Source organism: Nuphar pumila, chromosome 13, assembly GCF_984573655.1.
Source record: "Nuphar pumila chromosome 13, dmNupPumi1.hap1.1, whole genome shotgun sequence".
NCBI classification, from domain to species: domain Eukaryota; kingdom Viridiplantae; phylum Streptophyta; class Magnoliopsida; order Nymphaeales; family Nymphaeaceae; genus Nuphar; species Nuphar pumila.
Genome location: NC_143261.1, coordinates 56,374,840 through 56,397,391, shown reverse-complemented (window position 1 = coordinate 56,397,391; position 22,552 = coordinate 56,374,840). Strand labels below are relative to the sequence as shown.

General features: G+C 37.7%; 1 protein-coding gene and 1 long non-coding RNA gene across 2 annotated transcripts in view; one reads left to right on the top strand and one right to left on the bottom strand.

Annotated features, from left to right (window-relative positions):
• The window catches only part of LOC149818443 (uncharacterized), a 1,135,480-nt gene that overhangs the window by 286,376 nt on the left and 826,552 nt on the right, over nt 1-22,552 (top strand). The window lies entirely within an intron of this gene.
• Nucleotides 5,902-8,707, bottom strand: LOC149818451 (uncharacterized). The gene is made up of 2 exons (XR_016427008.1): nt 8,623-8,707; nt 5,902-6,095 (listed from the first exon to the last, which is right to left on the bottom strand). It is a non-coding gene; the product is annotated as an uncharacterized LOC149818451 (long non-coding RNA).

The window sequence follows — 22,552 nt, the reverse complement described above, 5'->3', positions numbered from 1 at the left end:
ATATGTAAACAAACTACTAAAATTAATAACAAATATGTATACAACATAAAATCAATCAACAATAAGCAATAGACAAAACAAAATATGTCGTCAAACACCATAAGATAATTATATTAAATAACCTGCTCAATACACTGTCCAACACAAAACATTTAACAACACAATACATTTAACTAAACATAGAATTCTGAAACATATGTCTATATATAAAAGTCATCTTCATTCTTCAGTATCAAACTTCATTTCAACGATTTCCTTCATTTATTTCATCTTTTAGTGGCTTGAGATGATGATGGCAGATCATCTTCATACAATTTCTGTCCCACAAATGTTGCAGGTACTTGTGCCTTTCTCTCATCATCTTTTTTAAGACTAGTAAGAAGCTCAACACAAATATCAGAAGGAATGCTATGTTTACATAATTTCACAGTGGAGTTAATATGTCCCACAACATGATATTTAAATCTATACAATCCTTCATGCATTATAAAATCACAAAAATTACACTTCACTATTTCTTTGGCATCTCTAAGTCAATAGTGTACAATATTTCAATGCAGGTTTCTTTGAGAGGCATCCTCCAAGACCTCTACCTTCCATCGACTTACTAGAACACGAATTAATAAATCTAATCACTACAAAAATGTAAAATAATGTAACTGATAACCATGTTAAAAAATGAAACAAAGAACAATGGAATAAATAAACCATGCAACTGATAACCAATGCAAAAAATTAAAACATAACCAATTAATCACCAAATAAAAATATAAGCATACAGACATTTAACAAATATACACACATAACATAATTAACTTTAACTGTATTTAAGTATAAAATAGTAAAAAAAACCCAATAAGTTTATAATAACAACTTAAATTTAATCCTTAGATGAACTTGAAAGTCTATCATCATCTTCATTGATATATTGCTCTTCTTCTTCAGTTTTATTTGCAGAGTTAGCTTATTTCTCTTCTTCTTCCACCCTCACCACCTTCTTTCCTTTGTCAAACATTTTCTTTCTTAGGACATTAGTTACACGTATTTTTACCCCCACCCTATGCCTTAACGCTCTGGATGCCTTATCAACAAGATCTCATGTAAGTGATGTGTCATTTTCAAAGATTATCATTGACTTCTCTTAAGACAATGGGGTCGAGATCTCCTTTTTTTCATTCTCTCCTCATACCTTCGTTTCAATTTATGATTATATTGCACAAAAAACAAAACATTCAACTTTTTGTGCAAAAGTCAGTTTCTTTTCTTTGTATGAATCTATAAAAATATATATAAAGTTAAAATATATACAAACTGACAAATATTATTTAGTAATTAGTAGTAAATAATATTTTACTTCTTCAAAAGTACTTCAATCACGTTCACAACTGAATGTAATGCATGCGAGACCTAAGACTTGAACAACAAAGGTCTGGAGCTGGAGACAACCAATGGCAAAAGAAATCCACCAATCTACTATAAAAAAATCAAATTACATATAATTAAAGTATATGTTGAAACTTGGTTTGAGAAAAGATAGAAAAGTACCTTCACGATTAGCCCTAATCACCCTTAAGTAGTGATTAGGGTCAATAAAGAAAATTACACTAGAGACCATTGAAAGTTAAAATATAAACAAGACCACCCACTAAACCCCTCACGATAATAACTCTCAACACTCCCCCTCAAGCTGGAGCATAGATATCAATCATGCTTAGCTTGTTACAACACTTTGAGAATTCTGTGATAGGAAGGGGTTTGGTAAAAACATCTGCTACTTGATCTTCTGAAGAAACATGAAAAGTTGATATATTTCCCACTTGAACCATATCCCGAATATAATGACAATCTATCTCAATATGCTTAGTCCTCTCATGAAACACATCATCTTAATAGGCAGAGAAACCTTTATGCTCAATCCGGTAAGCATAGATTTTATCCAAATCATTTCAGCAGCAGTTTGTGCCATGACCCTATATTCTGACTCAACACTTGATCTTGCTACTACAGCTTGTTTCTTGCTTCTCCATGAAACTAAGTTGCCACCAACAAAAACACAAAACCCTGTAGTAGACTTCCTATCATCAACCGACCCTGCATAATCAGCATTAGTATACGCAACCACATCAAGATTTGCCTCTTTTGTAAACAATAGACCTTTTCCTGGAGATGTCTTCAGGTATTTAAGAACCATCATAGCTGCCTCCCAATGAACTTTTCTTGGTTTATCCATGAATTGACTCAATTTGCCAACAACAAATGATATGTCAGGCCTAGTTACAGAAACATAGAGAAGTTTACCAATGAGAGTCCTATAGGACTTACTATCAACTGCCTCAGATTGCTTGTCATACAAGAACAATTTAGGATTCATGGGAATAGTGGTTGGTTTTGCACCAAGCATCCCTGTCTCCTGTAAAAGATCAAGCACATATTTACTCTGAGAAAGAACCATACCTTCTCTATTTCTTGCTACTTCGATTCCCAATAAGTACTTGAGAGGACCCAGATCCTTTGTAATAAAGTATTTCTGCAGATATGCCTTGGTGCTTGAAATCTCCTGCTCATTATCTCCAGTTAAAATTATATCAACATAAACAACCATAGTCACAAAACCCTTAGAGCTATTCTTTATGAACAAATAATGATTTGATGGTGACCTCTGGAAACCAAATTTAGACATCACCTCAAACAATTTGTGAAACCATGCACGCGGGCTTTGCTTTTGGCCATATATTGCCTTTTTTAGTTTGCACACTTTGCCACACTCTCCCTGTCGTTCGAAGCCAGGCGGTTGTTGCATGTAGACCGTCTCAGATAGATCCCCATACAGAAAAGCATTCTTCACATCAAGCTGAGTCATACTCCACCCATGATGAACAACCACAGAAGTAACTAAGCGTATAGTGCCCATTCTGGCTATGGGAGAGAAAGTCTCAAAGAAGTCCACCCCATATGTTTGGGTGTAGCCTTTGGCGACTAGACGAGCTTTGTGTCTCTCCAGAGTGCCATCAAAATGATATTTAATAGTGTACACTCACTTACAACCAATAATGTCTGCATCAGAAGGAGGATCGACAAGCTCCCAAGTCCCTTGAGAAATCAAGGCGTCCATTTTTTCTTGCATTGCTTGTTTCCATTGAGGATCTAATAAAGCCTGTTGATGATTGATAGGACTGGAGATGGCAGATAAAGCAGATAGAAAGTTTTGCATGCTCTTTCCAATCTTGTCTGTGGACACAAACTTTGAAATTGGGTACAGAGTACACTGACGCATGCCTTTCCTCAGGGCTATGGGCAAATCATTTTTAATCTCAGGATCTGCTCTATGATCATCAGGATAAGCAATAGAATCATCAACATAATCAGGATCACTGACTGCAGGAGAAGAAGACGATGAAGGGCCACGAGAGGAGGCTTGACGACGAGTATACACCAGTGGAGGATCATGGAACCGAGTTGAAGAGGGATCAGAACATAATGAAGGCAATAAAGGAACTGACTCCAAAAGAATGGGAGGAATGGGTAAGGGAAATGATGTGGACATATCAGGATTCACACGAGACGCGCATGGCGAGAAGTAAGGAATGGTCTCAAAGAATGTGACATCCGCACTGATATACTCTTTACGAGCAATGGGGTCAAGACATTTGTACCCTTTTTGGTTTTTTGGATACCCAAGGAAGACACACTTAGTTGCCTGTGCATCTAGTTTGTCCCTAGTAGGTCCAAGTTTTTGCACAAAACAAACACAACTAAATACCTTAGGAGAAACTTTGAACAAAGAACAATCAGGATAAAGTTGTCTGATAGGAATTTGGTCATTAAGAGCAGTAGAAGGCATTCTGTTAATAAGGTAACAAGAAGTAAGAAGGGCATCTCTCCAAAAAGAAGCTGGCATGTTTGTTTGAATCATAAGGGTTCGGGTTACTTTCAAAAGGTGTCAGTGTTTTCTTTCAGCTACCCCATTTTGCTGGGACGTATGGGCACATGAAAATTGAGGGCAAATCCCATTATCCCGATAAAATTGTAATAGTTTGCTAGATTTGAATTCAAGAGCATTATCAATGCGAACAATTTTAACAATGGAACCAAATTGAGTATTTATTTCAAGAATAAAAGATTGGAGAATACACAAGACTTCAGATCTCTCCTTTATTAAAAAGACCCAAGACACTCTAGAGTAGTCATCAACAATGACAAGGTAATACTTGGACTGAAACCTATTAGGAACCCGACTAGGCCCCCAAACATCAACATGAATTAGATCAAAAGGACTTTGACTAGTACAACTCTGACTTAAAGAAAAAGAACTACGATGATGCTTGCCCAACTGACATGCTTCACACTGAAAGGACGCTGTAGGAGAGACCTGTGGAATGACTCTTTGAAGCTTGGAAAGAGAAGGATGACCCAATCTGAGATGCCATTAGTAGGAATTAGAACTCGATTCCACACACGAAGTTGCTACTCCAACAGGTTGTGTAAGATATAAACACCTCCCTCCTCATGGCCTCCACCAATCTTCTTCCCAGACAGCAAATCCTGAAATACACAAGAACCTGGGTCAAATATAACTCGACAATTTAGTTCTTTTGTAAGCTGGCTTATGGATAATAAATTCTTAGGAAACTGTGGAGCATGGAGAACATATTGAATCCGTAATGTAGGGGTAAAATGCACATCTCCTTGCCCCACCATTGGGGATAATCTACCATCTTCCAATTTAACATGATGAGGGAAAGATGTATGAACCAGTGTAGAGAAACTATGTGAATCTCCACAAAAGTGTTGAGAGGCGCCAGAATCAATAATCCATATCTTACCTCCATCATCCAACTGAGTACCCGCAGAGCATGCCACATCAGTCACTACAATAGAGGCATACACAAATGCAGAACTTTAAGAAAGAAGTTGATCATATTCTGCACGACTGAGAGTAATCGTATTGGTTTAAGAAGTAGGCACAGGTTCAGTGATGGAAGAGACAACCGGAGTTGGTGCTTTGGGGAACGATAATGAGCTCTGAGGGCGACTTCTAGGGTTCTTATCCCAACAACGATCCTCAAGGTGCCCTTGCTTGCCACAATATGTACACTGAAGCCTGCTACGACCTCCACTGCCTCTTCCACGACCTCTGCCTCTGGAAGAACTAGGTAAACCATGCCCTCCTCCACCAGTGACAACAAGAGCTAAAGTCTGAGAGTCTCCATGAGGCGGAGGAAGGGTAACAGCAAGACGACTTAACCGGTTGTAGGCATCAGCTAGAGTAGGGATCTCTGAGCTAGTAAGCATTTGCACCTTGGCTACTGAGTAATCTGGAGATAATCCTGATAGAAAACGAGCCACCATAGTCTACTCCTGATGGGTTTTATGATTAGTGCAGCAGGGAGGACGAACAGAGTTGAGCCTTTTATAGGCTGATTTAACTGATGCATAATATTGGGAAAGATTCTGATCACCCTGCCACTACAACAAAGCAGTAGATTAGCGACGACCACATTCCGTCACTAACATGGTTAGCGACGGATTAGCGACAACGAGGCGACAGTATGCTTACGTCGCGAATATTTCGACGCTAACTGGCGACGGAATTATTCCGTCGCCAGGTCCGTCGCTAATTGCGACGGAATAACGAGCGCTATATTCCGTCGCCAATCCGCCGATACTAAACGGCGACCACGGCTTGGCGACGGATTTACTTCCGTCGCTATGCCGTCGCTAGATTAATATGAATAGCGACGGATGGTTCCGTCACTAATCCGTCGCAAACACAAAAAAAAATTAAAAAAAAATTATTTGAAAATTAAATACCGAGAACTGTACAATTTCTATTTCATGTACAATTTATATTTCCTGTAAATAAAAAACAAACCACACAAAAAAATTCATATAACAAGAATCTACAACAATTAATCGTTCCACCTTAAAATTAAGAAGTTTAATTATTTACAATTCAACAATTACAATTAGGAAAAATAAAAAAAATAGAACTTCTTCAACACAGTCCTCTAATCATCGCCAAGATTTTGTGCATCTTCTTGTTCATTGTCTTTATCTGTCCCTTCAGCTCCACTACGCTGATTATCGCTAGCAGCCTACACAAGAAAAGAACAGTCAGTATTGATAAACAAAATATAATGAAATAAATTACACACTATATGTGATTCTATCATGTGCTCATGTGTGATCTAAGGCAATAAAAAAACTCTATATGTGATTCTATCATGCTCATATGTGCTCTAAGGCAGACAAAAAGTTATATATATATATATATATATATATGTGATTCTATCATGCTCATATGTGTGCTAAGGCAGTCAAAAAATTGAATATGTGATTATAGCATGTTCATATGTGTTCTAAGGCATCTAGAAAAACTCTATATGTGATTCTACCATGCTCAGATGTGCTTTAAGGCAGGCAAAAAACTATATATGCGATTCGATCATGCTCGTATGTGTGCTAAGGCAGTAAAAAATTTGAATATGTGAATATAGCATGCTCATATGTGCTCTAAGGCAGGCAAAGCAAAAAAATTTATATGTGATTCTATCATAAATGATATATAACATGTTCATATGTGTTCTAAGGCAGTAAAAAAACTCTATATGTTATTATAGCATGCTCATATGTGTGCTAAGGCAGTCAAAAAACTGAATATGTGATTATAATATGCTCATATGTGTTCTTAGGCAGTCAAAAAACTGAATATGTGATTATAGCATGCTCATATGTGTTCTAATGCAGTCAAAAAAACTTTATATGTGATTCTATCATGCTCATATGCATTCTTAGGCAGGCAAAAAAACTTTATATGTGATTATAGCATGCTCATATGTGCTCTAATGCAATAAAAAAACTCTATATGTTATTATAGCATGCTCATATGTGCTCTAAGGCAGTCAAAAAACTGAATATGTGATTATAACATGCTCATATGTGTTCTTAGGCAGGCATAAAACTGAATATGTGATTCGAGCATGCTCATATGTGTTCTAATGCAGTCAAAAAAACTTTATATGTGATTCTATCATGCTCATATGTGCTCTATGGCAGACAAAAAGTTATATATATATATGTGATTCTATCATGCTCATATGTGTGCTAAGGCAGTCAAAAAATTGAATATGTCATTATAGCATGTTCATATGTGTTCTAAGGCATCTAGAAAAACTCTATATGTGATTCTACCATGCTCAGATGTGCTTTAAGGCAGGCAAAAAACTATATATGTGATTCGATCATGCTCGTATGTGTGCTAAGGCAGTCAAAAAATTGAATATGTGAATATAGCATGCTCATATGTGCTCTAAGGCAGGCAAAGCAAAAAATTTTATATGTGATTCTATCATAAATGATATATAGCATGTTCATATGTGTTCTAAGGCAGTAAAAAAACTCTATATGTTATTATAGCATGCTCATATGTGTGTTAAGGTAGGCAAAAAACTGAATATGTGATTATAATATGCTCATATGTGTTCTTAGGCAGTCAAAAAACTGAACATGTGATTATAGCATGCTCATATGTGTTCTAATGCAGTAAAAAAAACTTTATATGTGATTCTATCATGCTCATATGTGTTCTTAGGCAGGCAAAAAAACTTTATATGTGATTATAGCATGCTCATATGTGCTCTAATGCAATAAAAAAACTCTATATGTTATTATAGCATGCTCATATGTGCTCTAAGGCAGTCAAAAAACTGAATATGTGATTATAACATGCTCATATGTGTTCTTTGGCAGGCATAAAACTGAATATGTGATTCGAGCATGCTCATATGTGTTCTAATGCAGTCAAAAAAACTTTATATGTGATTCTATCATGCTCATATGTGCTCTATGGCAGACAAAAAGTTATATATATATATGTGATTCTATCATGCTCATATGTGTGCTAAGGCAGTCAAAAAATTGAATATGTCATTATAGCATGTTCATATGTGTTCTAAGGCATCTAGAAAAACTCTATATGTGATTCTACCATGCTCAGATGTGCTTTAAGGCAGGCAAAAAACTATATATGTGATTCGATCATGCTCGTATGCGTGCTAAGGCAATCAAAAAATTGAATATGTGAATATAGCATGCTCATATGTGCTCTAAGGCAGGCAAAGCAAAAAATTTTATATGTGATTCTATCATAAATGATATATATCATGTTCATATGTGTTCTAAGGCAGTAAAAAAACTCTATATGTTATTATAGCATGCTCATATGTGTGCTAAGGCAGTCAAAAAACTGAATATGTGATTATAATATGCTCATATGTGTTCTTAGGCAGTCAAAAAACTGAATATGTGATTATAGCATGCTCATATGTGTTCTAATGCAGTCAAAAAAACTTTATATGTGATTCTATCATGCTCATATGTGTTCTTAGGCAGGCAAAAAAACTTTATATGTGATTATAGCATGCTCATATGTGCTCTAATGCAATAAAAAAACTCTATATGTTATTATAGCATGCTCATATGTGCTCTAAGGTAGTCAAAAAACTGAATATGTGATTATAACATGCTCATATGTGTTCTTAGGCAGTCAAAAAACTGCATATGTGATTCGATTATGCTCATATGTGTTCTAAGGCAGACAAAAAACTGAATATGTGATTATACCTGAGAGGGACCTGGAATCGAAGATCCCCTATCCTGAACAGCGGCCTTGATCTCATTTCGGAGAAAGGGGGCGACGGTGTATTGGAAGTAGTTATTCAGTGATTCATTAATAATCTCGCGTACATCATCACCGGAAAGTATAGTCGGCTGCTTGGAGCTTATGTCGGCGCAAGAAGTCGGTGAGCCGTAACTGGAAGAACCAATAACTGGTGAAGTGTTCATATTACTCCCAAACCCGAACACGCAACCTTTTTTGGGTTCACCTGCTGCAATCACCCATGCTGTAGGATCAAATGATGGATGCTGAGTAGCGTCATCGCCATATCGCTCTACCATCTGTTGCTCATATGCCTCCTACAAAATAATGTTTAAAGTATTCATTAATAATTAATGATAACATTATGATAACTTGCATATATATTGCAATATTATTAATAGAATTAATACATACAGTTGTCGTTCTCACCTTCTCTGATACAAAGACTCCCGTGGTCTTCCGTTTATGTGTTTCTACAAACACATCCTTATATGGTACACTGCCTTCTTTTTCTGCTTCCTGCGAAGTTAAATGACAAAAGATTTAGTACACAAGTTTGCAACAATACTTGTAAAATTAATATTATATATTGATAAGTTACCATTTTCTTTAGGTGGCTCCCAAATGTCTTAGATCCACCTGTGTGTAGATGGGCTTCGGGCATCTTCGATTGATTTTGTGTAGCCTTCGCAGAGTGATTTCTATATGCATCTCTTGCCCACTTATCGCACATTTCATCCCAGTAATCTCTCCTGATAGTAATAGGACAATGGCCCTTCCACAGTAATGGATCATCTACTACGCCAGATGCTTTTTTTGCTGCAGTCTTCATAGTGTGCAGCATGTCTGCAAATCGATTGACAGCCACCTTCTGCCACACCATCCTTGCATCATTTTCTTCCACCGTAGTTGCGAAGCGATTCGAAGCCTACAAATATTTTCAGAAAGTTAGTAGACATTGCTTAAATAAGTTAAATATGAAACACATTAACTATGAGGAACAACTGTATACCATGAATGAGGACCACAATCTGTCTAACACCTCCTTTGGGTACTCTTTCCATTGAGCAACTGGTCCTGGTAGATGTTGAAGAAGTGAATTCCTAATATCCCGTACTACTTCTTGTGGCTCAAACCTCGTGCTGCACATGAATTGTTACACAGTAAATATCAATATAAAATATTTAAAAGATATGCAATAATTGAAAACAAAATACTTACGGTCGATTATCGATATACACTATTCGAATGAGTCTTCTTGTGCCAGCCTGAGAAGACCCTGTTTCCTGTGTTGGCTGTTGACTTGTGCGATCAACTGGTGTAGGTGGGTCGTGTACAGGCGCAACATCATCTGTAAAAAAATACATTAGAAATTCTCAGAATGCGCATTTGAACTAATCAAGCATCCAATTAGTTATATGATATACCTATCTCAGGAGCCCGTGAAGATGAAGGCTGAGCCTGGCTACTACTGGATGAGCGACCACTATAACCTCCACGAACCATATTCTAACAAATAACATATGTCATACAATACATTCAAATAATTCACATCAAGTATTACAATGCATTCAAGTCATTCACATCAAGCATTGCAATGCATTCAAATAATTCAAATCATTCACATCAAGTATTGCACTAATTCAAATCATTCGTTAATTGCATAAATTATAATACATTCAGATAATTGAAATCATTCACATCAAGTATTACAATGCATTTGAATCATTCGTATCAAGTATTAATATACATTCAAATAAAATTTTTAATCATTCACACCAAGTATTGCAATACAACTCACATCAAGTATTACAATGCATTTAAATAGAGGTTTGTAGTATAAGATTTTGCTCACTAGCTTGAGAATTCTTCCTCGTCACTAGTTTGACTTTCTTCTTCTTCTTTTTCTTCTTCTTCATTGTTTGCCCATCCACTTGGTACATCATTTGGATCACATTCCTCTATGAATGTTTCATCGGCCAATGGAGATATGACATGCATATCATGCGCAACATCATGACCATAAGCGAAGTCATAGACATCATCTGATTAATAGTAATCACTGTCTTCAGCTAACTCATCTTCCTGTAACTGATCATACTCGGGGTATAGTTTGGATTTCACCTTGCAAACTGCCCACCATTCATTTCTATCTGACTTTTTTATACTCGGATATGAAGTATAATAAACTTGTTGAGCTTGCGAGGCTAATATGAATGGTTCATATGTTCCAAACCTGGATTTATGATTCACCTCCACAATGCCTGAAGCTTTGTCGAGTCTTGTTACAGTTGGATCAAACCAATGACACTTGAATATCGTAACCCTGTTATTCATGCCTAAGTAAGTCAACTCCATTATTTCCTCTATAACACCGTAGTAATCATGTTCATTTTCACCGTAGCTGCTACCCTTGACACACACGCCACTATTTATCGTTGATTTGTTTATACCGTAGTCTTTTGTATGGAATCGATAACCATTTACGATATACCCGTTGTAGTATTGCACAACTTTGGTCGGACCATTTTCTAAATCACATATTCCTTGATCTTTAACATCACCATGGCGAACCTACGCACAGACATAAACAATTATTGTGATCACGATCAATTAAGTAACTTAGTGTTGTTTATAAGTACAAAATTTATGTTAGCTTCTTTACCAACTGTTTCAACCACTCCACAAACTTAGTTTCACATTCTTTTTGTACTTTTGCATCAGTGAGATGTGAAACTTCGCTTTGCAACTCCAGATCAATTCGTCTGCAAACCACAAATACTTATATTACTGAGCCATGTATCCACATATAGAACATAAAAGGATTTATAATTGAGTTGCATATACATATACTTACTCGATGTATGGGTCGATCGCTGAGCAATTAAAAAGAATATAGATGTGTGCTGCATCTTGCTCTCGATCTGTCAATAGCCTTGATCGGCAACTACCAAATGCATGCCCAAGTGGTTGAAATATCGACAGTTTGTCAGCTACAGTTACTTGTTCTCCATCATCGTTACGGGGCGGTCATGTGTAACGTGTTGGAATATGAGGTTCGAAGTACATAGATGAGAAATTTGAAATCTCTTCTAAAGTGTACGCCTCACAAATAGAGCCTTCTACTCTTGCTTTATTACGAACCTTTTTTTTAGGTCGAACATGCATCTGACAAGAATATACATTTCAAATTTTAAATATCTGTCATTAAAGAGACAAATATAAAAAAACATATACCTTTCAAATGGGTACATCCATCGATATTGCATAGGGCCACCAACCCTTAGTTCATATGGCAGATGTATGATCAAATGTTCCATAACATCGAAAAATGCTGGTGGAAATATCTTTTCTAACAGACAAACAGTGGTGATGACAGAGTCCTCGAGATTCTTTACATCTGATACAACGACCTCCGATGCGCACAATGTTCTGAAAAATCCGCTCAACTCAGACAATACCCCCCATATAGGTTTGTCTAACATATCATGGAATGCTAGGGGTATCAATCATTGCATAAAGATATGACAATCATGGCTCTTCAACCCATATAACTGTCCATCGTCAATCTTCACAGCCCGAGCAATGTTAGAGACATATCCATCTGAAAATCTCAGTTGTCTCAACCATTGACATACATGTTTTATTTGATCAGGTCCGAGCAATTACTTCGCCTTTGGTTTCAGTACTTTGCCATTATACTCTTTGAGTTCCAATTCTGGTCTTTTACATATTAATTTTAAATCCATACGGGCCTTCTGATTATCCTTCGTTTTTTCTTTAATATTCATTACTGTATTGAACACATTATCAAACACATTTTTTTCTACATACATCACATCCAAATTATGTCGTATCAATAGGGTCGGCCAATATGGTAGTTCCCAAAAAATAGATTTTTTCGTCCAATTGTGATCCTTCCCAAATCCACGGAAGGGTGTAGGACTGCGGGCATCTGTTAATACATCTGGAAAGTATCGCAATCTTCTTAGAATCACTATGCCGGACAATCTTGAGGATGAACCTTTCATTTCAGTTGTGTCTGCTTTAAATGCATTCTTTTGACGTCATAACGGATGATCGCTGGGTAGGAATCGAGGATGACACTCAAACTAGCAAGGCTTTCTTCCATGCCTCAATCTAAAAGCTTTGGAATCCTCCATGCAGTACGGACAAGCCAACCTCCCATGTGTGCTCCAACCAGATAACATACCATATGCAGGGAAGTCACTGATTGTCCATAGAACAGCGGCCTTCATGTTGAAATTTTGTTTTTTGTGGGCATCATACGTGGTAACACCGTCATCCCACAGTACTTTTAATTCATCAATCAATGGCCTTAGATATACATCAAGATTTTGGCCAGGTGAGGTCGGACCAGGGATCAACAGAGACAAGAAAAGATTTGGACGTTTCATACACAAGCTTGGTGGAAGGTTGTATGGAGTAACAAATACTGGCCAGCATGAGTATGGAGTTGATCTACCCCCAAATGGATTAAATCCATCTGTACATAGACCGAGTCTAACATTTCGCACTTCCATTGCGAAGTTCTGATGAGTACGATCAAAGTGCTTCCAAGCTTCAGCGTCAACATGATGCGTGATCTTGTTTTCATCGTGTCGAACTTTATTTGCATGCCATCTCATGTGTTTAGCTGTCCTTGAAGACATATACAATCGCTGAAATCTAGGAGTGATAGGAAAGTTGCGGAGCGACTTGTATGAAACTTCCTTTGATCTCGTGCTACCATTGCCTCTTGTCTTTGGCTTGAACCGAGGATGCCCACATGACGGGCATGATATGTCATTTTCCTACTCCTTGAAATACAACATGCAGTGATTTGGACAAACATCAATCTTTTTGTAACCCATACCTAGAGCGTTGACCATAACTTTCGCACGATAGAAATTTTGTGGCAATTTCTCATCTTTAGGCAACATACTCTTCACAATCATGCACAAACGATCAAAACATGATTGACTCAAATTATACTCGGACTTCAAATTCATTAGTTGAAGAACTGCAGACAAGATAGTGTGACTCTCACAACCGTTCCAAAGTGGCTCATCAGCATCTCTAAGTAAATCATAAAATCTACTAGTTGCATCGTTTGGTGATTCTTCATCTATGGCAGTTCTTACATCACTAGAACTCATAGCAGAACCCAGTTCTGTTCCTGCGACATCAAATATCAAATTCGTATATAGATTATCGTGCACCATATTCACCCGTGCATCAAAATCGTTTCTAAATTTTTCTCCATGAAACGTCCAGTTCTGATAGTCACTCACAAAACCCTTCCTGTATAGGTGATGTCTAACGCCATGAAGTTCTACAAATCGATTATTCTTACAAATCTTGCAGGGACACCTAATCCGACCTGTGGGATCTATTGTACTGACACTTGCCGTTGCAAATTCAATAAAACTGTCAACACCATCCATATATTCATGCGATAACTTATTGTCCACTATCCTACGGTACATCCATTCACGGTTTGCAGTCATTTTGTCGTATGATGTTGCGAATAGTATCCTAACCAGTTAAAAGAGAACCATCAGAATGCTATGATGAAGAAAATATCAAATTTATCATGCAATATATGATGTCATACAATCACAAGAATTATGATACATGCATTGATAACTTAATATTTTTATGTGCAAACTATTCATGACACGATACATTCATTTGAAGCATGCTTTCAGTATACAATTTCACATGGTAGACATAATCAAATTGAAAGTAACTACATGTAAGCATGGATACAATCACATCAAACATTGCAATACATTGAAATAATTCATATCAAACAAATCTCAAATATGTACCTGTAGCAAACACACTTCAATATCCCACTAACTACTACCATGCCTAGCATGGACTCCGTACTCCAAAAATAAGAACACTTCCATATTCATACATTAAAATCATGCTCAGCATGATCTCCGAACTCCAACAAAGCAGTCCTAGATATCAACAACTAAGTGAGTGTGTGAACAATAAAGTGTTACATTCAATAAATTAAATAACATGTGATGCGCTTGCATCACTTACTCACCACGGGTATTTACCCGATTTACATTGTTTTTGTCACTTACTTACCACGGGTGGCGGGGCACAAGCGAGTTCCGTTGAAAAATCTGCACAAAAAACCACTATTTTAAAATGAAGTCACCATGGAAAAAAAACTGTTCTGGTAAGGGGTCGACTCCCCTGCTGTTCCGGCAGGGGGTCGACCCCCTTACGGAACATAGGGGGTTAACCCCCTTACGAAACGTAGGGAGTTAACTGACCCCCTGTTCGGGCAGCGGGTCGACCCCCAGCCTGTTATGGCAGGTGGTTAACCCCCTGCCGGGGTCGACCCTCTGCCCGGGGTCGACCCCCTGCCCGGGGTCGACTCCCTGCCGGGGTCGACCCCCTGCCCGGGTCGACCCCCTACCGGAAAGGCAGGGGGCAAGGGTCCCCTGCCGAAAAACGCAGGGGGTTAGCCCTTTGCAAGAAACGCAGGGGGTTAACCCCCTTCCGGAAAACGTGGGGGTTAACCCTCTGCCGGAAAACGCGGGGGTTAACCCCCTCCGTTTTCCGGAAGGGGGTTAACCCCCTGCCGGAAACGGGAGGGGGTTAACCCCCTGCCGAAAATGGCAGGGGACGCAGGGGGTTAATCCCTTGCGTTTTTCGGCAGGGGGTTAACCCCCTGCGTGAACCGGGAGGGGGTTAACCCTCTGCTGGAAACGACAGGGGGTTAACCCCCTGTGTGAACCGGGAGGGGGTTAACCCTCTGCGTGAACCGGGAGGGGGTTAACCCCCTGCCGGAAACGGCAGGGGGTTAACCCCCTATGTGAAAACGGGGGTTAAACCCTTGCCGGAAACGGCAGGGGGTTAACCCCCTGTGTGAACCGGGAGGGGGTTAACCCCCTGCGTGAAAACGGGGGTTAACCCCCTGCCGAAAACGGGAGGGGGTTAACCCCCTGCGTGAAAATGGGGGTTAACCCCTTGCCGAAAACGGCAGGGGGTTAACCCCCTGCGTGAACCGGGAGGGGGTTAACCCCCTGCGTTTTCCGGCAGGGGGTTAACCCCCTGCCGAAAATGGGAGGGCGTTACCTTTCTCCGGGCGGCGAACGGCGGGAGCGGGACCGGCGAACGGCGAACGACAGGAGCAGCGAAAGAAGAAAAGGAAAAGCTGCCTGGGATTAGGGTTATTCGAAAGTTAGCGACGGCTTAGCGACGGATTAATTCCGTCGCTAAGCCAATGTAAAATCGAATTCGCGAAAATAGCGACGAATTATATTTTGTCGCCACATCCGTCGCTATTTAGCGACGGACTAGGTTCCGTCGCTAACGTCGTCGGTAAATGGTGCGATCGTACCGACAAAACAGTCTGTCACAACATCCGTCGCTAATTAGCGACGGACTATCTTCCGTCGCTATTTTCATAAGATTCAGTAATTATAGCGACGAATATTTGTCGCTCGCCAATCCGTCACTAACTAGCGACGGAATCTTTCTGTCGCTAACGTCCATCGCTAACAACGTATTTTCTTGTAGTGTGCTGCAACTGAAATATCTCTTGCTCAACTTACAAAATTCTACTGACATTTTTGTCTTGAGAGTACGTGTCACGTAATGAATCCCACATCTCCTTTGCAGTAGAATAGTAAATTAAGCCGTCTGCAATATGTGGCTGAACACTGTTCATAATCCAAGACATAACAATGTCATTATCTTCCTGCCATGTGGCATATTTCCTAGTTTTCTCTGTTGGTTCCTTTTTTAACAAAATATGTTTTCGACGATGTCCTGACACAGACATCATAAAAGTCCTCGACCACCTTTTATAATTATTGTCGTCCAGCTTTACGGACGACCCATAAGAGAAGGGATTAGCAAAAGCTTTGTACTCTGTAGACACTTCAAACCTTTGTTCACCATCACTGGACTTTATTTCAGCCATGGTATTTCACTGCTGACAGTATCTAGCTAATGAGCCGGATAATAATAATAACCAGAAAGTAATCACGAGCAAACTGATAGTAAAGAAATAGATTCCAGCTGAAATAAAATCCTTGTCTTGCAATATATATATATATATATATATATATATATATATATATATATATATATATATATATATATATATATATATATATATATATATATATCACAGACGCCACCAGCAAGATAATAAATCTGATCACCACTATAAAAATTAATTTTAGATGACAAAAATTGATTTCACATCTGAACTTCAACAAAAATTAATCAGATCTGATTAAATCTGATTCCAACAACAGCAAGCACTACAGATTTAACGCCTACCACATCAACACGACTCTGATACGAGCAAATCTGATTCCAACGACAGCAAGCACTACAGATTTAACACCTACCACATCAACACGACTCTGATACGAGCAACAGGTAGTCAGCCACACCATTCAGATCTGATCCGACATCAACGCTCCACGCTACACGACATCCAATTACTGCACGATCTCAGATCTGCTCCACCCAATCACAAAATGATTGCTGATCTGATGCAACAAGATCATGATGTCAGATTTGCTCCACGCAATCTCCACATGATGGTAGATCTGATGCACCACGATCCATCAATATTACTGAGGCGTCATCAACAAGGAGCAAAAGAGGAACACACGATCTAGGGTGTCTGATCAGATCTACATATTGTGTAGAACTAGTCAGATCCCAGGTCGTGAGACTGAGGAAAGAACCTAGGGTTCGATCAGAAGGAAGATCGAACAAACTAGATATAGGCTAGGAGGAGAGAAGAAGAAAGAAAAAAACTATGATAAAGAGGGAAGAAAGAAATTCAGCCTAGGCGTTAGATTCTCCCAAGAACGAGAGGCTTTGATACCATGTTGAAACTTGGTTTGAGAAAAGATAGAAAAGTACCTTCACGATTAGCCCTAATCACCCTTAAGTAGTGATTAGGGTCAATAAAGAAAATTACAAAAGAGACCATTAAAAGTTAAAATATAAACAAGACCAACTGATAACTTTTCTGATTTTCAATAAACCCCTCACGATAATAACTCTCAACTGTATATAAGTTATAAAAATAATGCAAAAGGGGTTATATGAAATTTAATCATCTTACCTAGGGTTTACACCAGAGTTACCAGTCAAGGAAGCGGGAGCGGGAAACGATACGAGAAGCAGGAGCGGGAAGCGAGACACTTTCAAAAATTTAGGAAGCGGGGAAACGTGGGACCACTAAGAAGAAAATTACGAACCGTCTCGGAAGCGACCAAGGAAGCGAACCAGAAGCGACCTAGGAAGCGAACTGAAAGCGAGGGGGAAGCCAAAAAAATGAAAAAATGGGGAAGCGAGGGGGAAGCGCGCTTCCCAAAAAAGGGGGATGCTTCCCCACACATTTCGGAAGTGCGACGTTTCGTGCTTCCGAAGTGCGCTTCCCCTTTTACCTAGGCGCTTCCGGTAACTCTGGTTTACACTTTATTCTTCCTCTTTGCTAACTCCAAAAGGCCCAATAGCAGTTCTATATCTTATGAGTTGGTCTAGTAGTGTGTCTCGATCCTCTTCTAAAATTTTGAACTCACTCTCTTCTAAAATTTTGAACTCAAAATCATGCTTTCACATCTTTTACCAACTGACGTTTTTGAAAAACTATTTTTTTCCTAATCATCTCTAAGAAATATGAACTTTAGGCATTTTTTCCAATTATATATGCTTTCTAGAGTAAAAAAATGGCAAATTTTGTCACTGCAGGCCTATGTAAGTCTTTTTGTGTGTGTGCTCTCATCATACTCAACACTTGAGAATGTTTGTAATGAATACCACCAATTGCCTTGCTTTTCCGGAAATGTTCTTCAACTCTTTCAATTATCCTATATATTCCAACATCATATCTATACAATGTGCAGCACAAAGAGTCCAAACTAAATGCTTTCTCTTATCCATAAATAATTTACCTGCTTTCACATAGTTTGAGGTATTATCAATAACAACTTGAACCATATTTTCCTCCCAAACTTCAACAATATCATTCAACAATGCAAAAAGCAAATTTGCATCTTTTACTTCATTTGATGCATCAACTGATTTCAAAAACATTGTTCCCAAAAGGCAATTAACAAAAAAATTACTGAGTGTACACCCTTTTGTATCCATGTTTGGAACAATGCACTTTGTATTGGTCCAAGAACTCCTTCATTTTCTTCATTTCTTTATTCAAAAGTAGTTCTCGCAACTCGTGATATGATGGAGGCTTCATCCCTTGTTCAAATTGGCCTATAGCTTCAATCATACTGTAAAATGAAGGCAACTTCGCCGTATTAAAAGGTATTCCACCGTCATAAAATCACCTATTAATGTACTCGTACACTGTTTCTCTTTTTTCCTTTTTGAAGCAATTTTCAAACATAGTTTGTTTGTTTGCTTGCCTTCCTTTCTCTGTTGAATCACTTTGAAAGTATAGATCCATAGCCCTTTTGGTCTAAAGCCGAATGTACTACTCCCCTCCATCTATGAAACTGCATTCACGTCCTTCTCCATAATCGGAAACTGAGAATAAACTTTCATTTCTTTCGTATATATTAACTGTCTCTCTCTTATTTTTTTCATCTCTATTCTTCTTTGATTCCTCCATGTACTTAGAAAGTACTTGCTTGATTTCTGCAATTGTTTTATCATAAGCCTTCACTTTTCTTCCAATCCCAAGTAGATGTCGTTTTATTTTATATAAATCCTTTATAAGTTCAACATTTAAGGTATGTCACAGAATTCAGATCTTGTTTGTCCTTAATATAGGCCCACTCCCATGCTGGAACACCTGATTTTCTTTTAAAGTTCTGAATATGTTCCAAATTTGAAAATGTGGACCCACTAGCACTTGCAGATGAAGCCCCCTTCCATTGTTCTAAAAAATGATAAGAATCTAAAAAAAGGCAACATCTAAATTTGCTAAATAAAAAGGAGTAAGCAACAAATAACATATCAGCAAAATATGAATTCATAATAAAAAAACCCTTAAGTTTTTTTTTGTAATTGCAGCACACATTTAATGACAACTTTAACAGGAGCAAACCCTAGGTTTTTTATTAACTATAAAAAAGTTTAGGTGTGTTTTTAACAATATTGAAAACTTAGATGTGTTTTTTATAATCAACCAAAATTTAGGTGTTTTTTTTAAAATGTCCCCCAAAAAACATAGTTAAACCTAATTTGAGTTGGGTTCTGGTCATTATTTTATGCCTATCCTGATGTTTGGGTTTGGGCTCAGTCAGATACTAGACATGGATCCGGCCCATTGACTGCCCAAGATGAGATCTGTGAACTTATACCCAAACAAATGTTTATCTGTGCACTTATACCCTAACAAATGTATATCTGTGCCCACACATGCAACATTGGAAATAGCCAGTAACAAAAATTGGAGTGTGGCTGAGATTTGTTCGGATCACAGTAAATCTTTTTAGAAGAATTTCTAACTTGTCCGCGCGGGAATTTGTAGGGGATTTTCAAAAAATGATTGGTTTTCTTTCATAGAATCAGTAATTTAGAGAAAAAGTCAAAAGGAAATTTACAAAAGCCAACAAGCAAAAATGTTTGGTTTATAAGAGGAAAAAAAAGAGAAAAACATAACTGCCACAACATAGATGAAAATATTATTCATGGCAGCATTGATCCCAATTTCATGGAAATACTCTTTACACTGGTGTATAAAGCAGAGCTACCGGAAGCTTCTTAGATAGGTGGGAAGCTCGCTTCCTGGAAACTCGCTTCAGAAGCGTGATACTCCTCGCTTCCGAAACTTGATGAGAACCTCGATTCCCCCATGCTTCTCCTATGCTTTCCACACGCCTCATCTATTCTTCTTATATGTTCTCTTACTCAACTTTTCTTGTGTTTTATGTGTTTTCTCTCACTTTTCTCACTCACTTCCATGTGCTTTCTCTAAATTGGTAGTCATCATTTTTAGATTTTGTTATACATTTAATTCTTACACTAAAAAAACATGAAATTTAATATTCGTCACTTTTATTTTAGTTTTTATTTGTGTTTCATTTTGATTTTCATTCAATTCATATATTTCTTTTATTTATTCTTCGCTTCCCGCTTCCTATATATTTTAAAATGCATTGCTTCTCGCTTCCACTTTCTGTATCATTTCCCGCTTCCGTTTCCTAGTCTGGCAACCTTGGTATAAAGTGATCCTAATAAACCGATAATGTCTATTTAGTACAAATATGACACCCAACAGTTTGCTTCATCACTCTTTTTTTTTTATAGGCAAGCCATCACTGAGCATTTGATCTTTCTAGATTTATATTCTGATCAAATATGTCACACTCACATCATTGGAATCACACCACAGAGCCAGCCCAAACTGTGAAGTGTGAACTCAAAAGGACAGTTTAAAAATGTTAAACAAAATGTGAAATGTTAAACAAAATGCTACCAAATAATGTCCCAAAATATGATGAAGAAAACTGTGGCACCAACAGCTTGAAACACTGAACACATTATTAGAATACTTTAATGCTTTTTCTTCACTTACCTTTGTTTATAAGGTTCATATGGAGAGTACAACTTTTAAGAGAGAGAGAGAGAGAGGTAGTGGTACCTGTAGAGGGAGGAGAAGGTTGACCTTCTTCGGCTCTGCCCTAGCGAGAGAAAGGAGAGAGAACGTAGCGAGAGAGAGTGGAGCGAAAAAAGGGGAAAAATGACCCTTTTCCCCCTTTTATACATGTTGATAACAGTCAACGGAAAAAAAAATACCGACCTAGGCTTATACCTAGGCACCACCTTTGGCAACTAAGCTTACCACTAACTAATGCTAAAATCCATAAGTACCCCTGAAAAAATGAAATGTACACATAAATACAAAGAGGGGGTACCACACTAAATGTAATACACATATGATACATAAGTCTCATATGTGATTTAACATAAGAAGGGAGAATATAGCTGTAAATTCATAAAACGATATTAAAGGCAAAATATCACAATATTTTAAAAATATCATAAATTTATATATGTCATGATATTATCGTGATAATATCATGATATTATAAGTTGCCTTTTACTTTTTATTATATCTTAACTATGTTTTTCTTCTTTCTTTTGTTTTTTTACTTATTTTTTGTATTATGTGTTGCTTTTCTCACTTATTGCTACTGTTTTTAAAAATTTTTTAAGCACCAAGTTTATATTTATCAACCAAACCTAGAGAAATTGCCTTGCTAAGATATGTTCGAGACCGATATTTGTGACTATGATAATATATATTTTTTATATTTATATAATGCATGTCTACCTATTTTATTGCTTGTTGATCATTGATTTATATTTTATACTACTGTGATATAAAAATTTCTAAAATATTGTTTATTCTGTTTGATGCCATTATTTGGGCTATTTCTTGATTCTTTCTTTCCTGTGTTCACTTATTCTCAACTTTTATGTGTTGTTTACTTTGTTAGCCTTCACATGACAGCTTTCAGATGATGAAGGTGAACCAAATGAGAGCAGCAGCAACAAAACCGGGGAAAATTCAAGTTTATGTGAACATAAAATCCTCACAAGTTTCTCCATTGATTCATGGTGCCAACAGATCATGAATCAACAAAACATCTCTGTGCTTCCTAATCTGTTAAATGGATTCTGGGTTGCATGCCATTATGGAAGTGATAACTCTGATGCTCTATTATACAAGATTCAGACAAGAGCAGCTTTCTGCAAGGTTTTGTTAATTGTGCTTCATGAAGCAGACAATATATTCTGAAGATTATTGGGAATGTCAAGCTTTGGTTGCAAGGACATTGTACTGAGCTTGCAAAATACTTCAAAATGGGCCTCAGTGAAACCACTGGTTATGTAACGCCCCAAAATCGTGGACTTGAAACC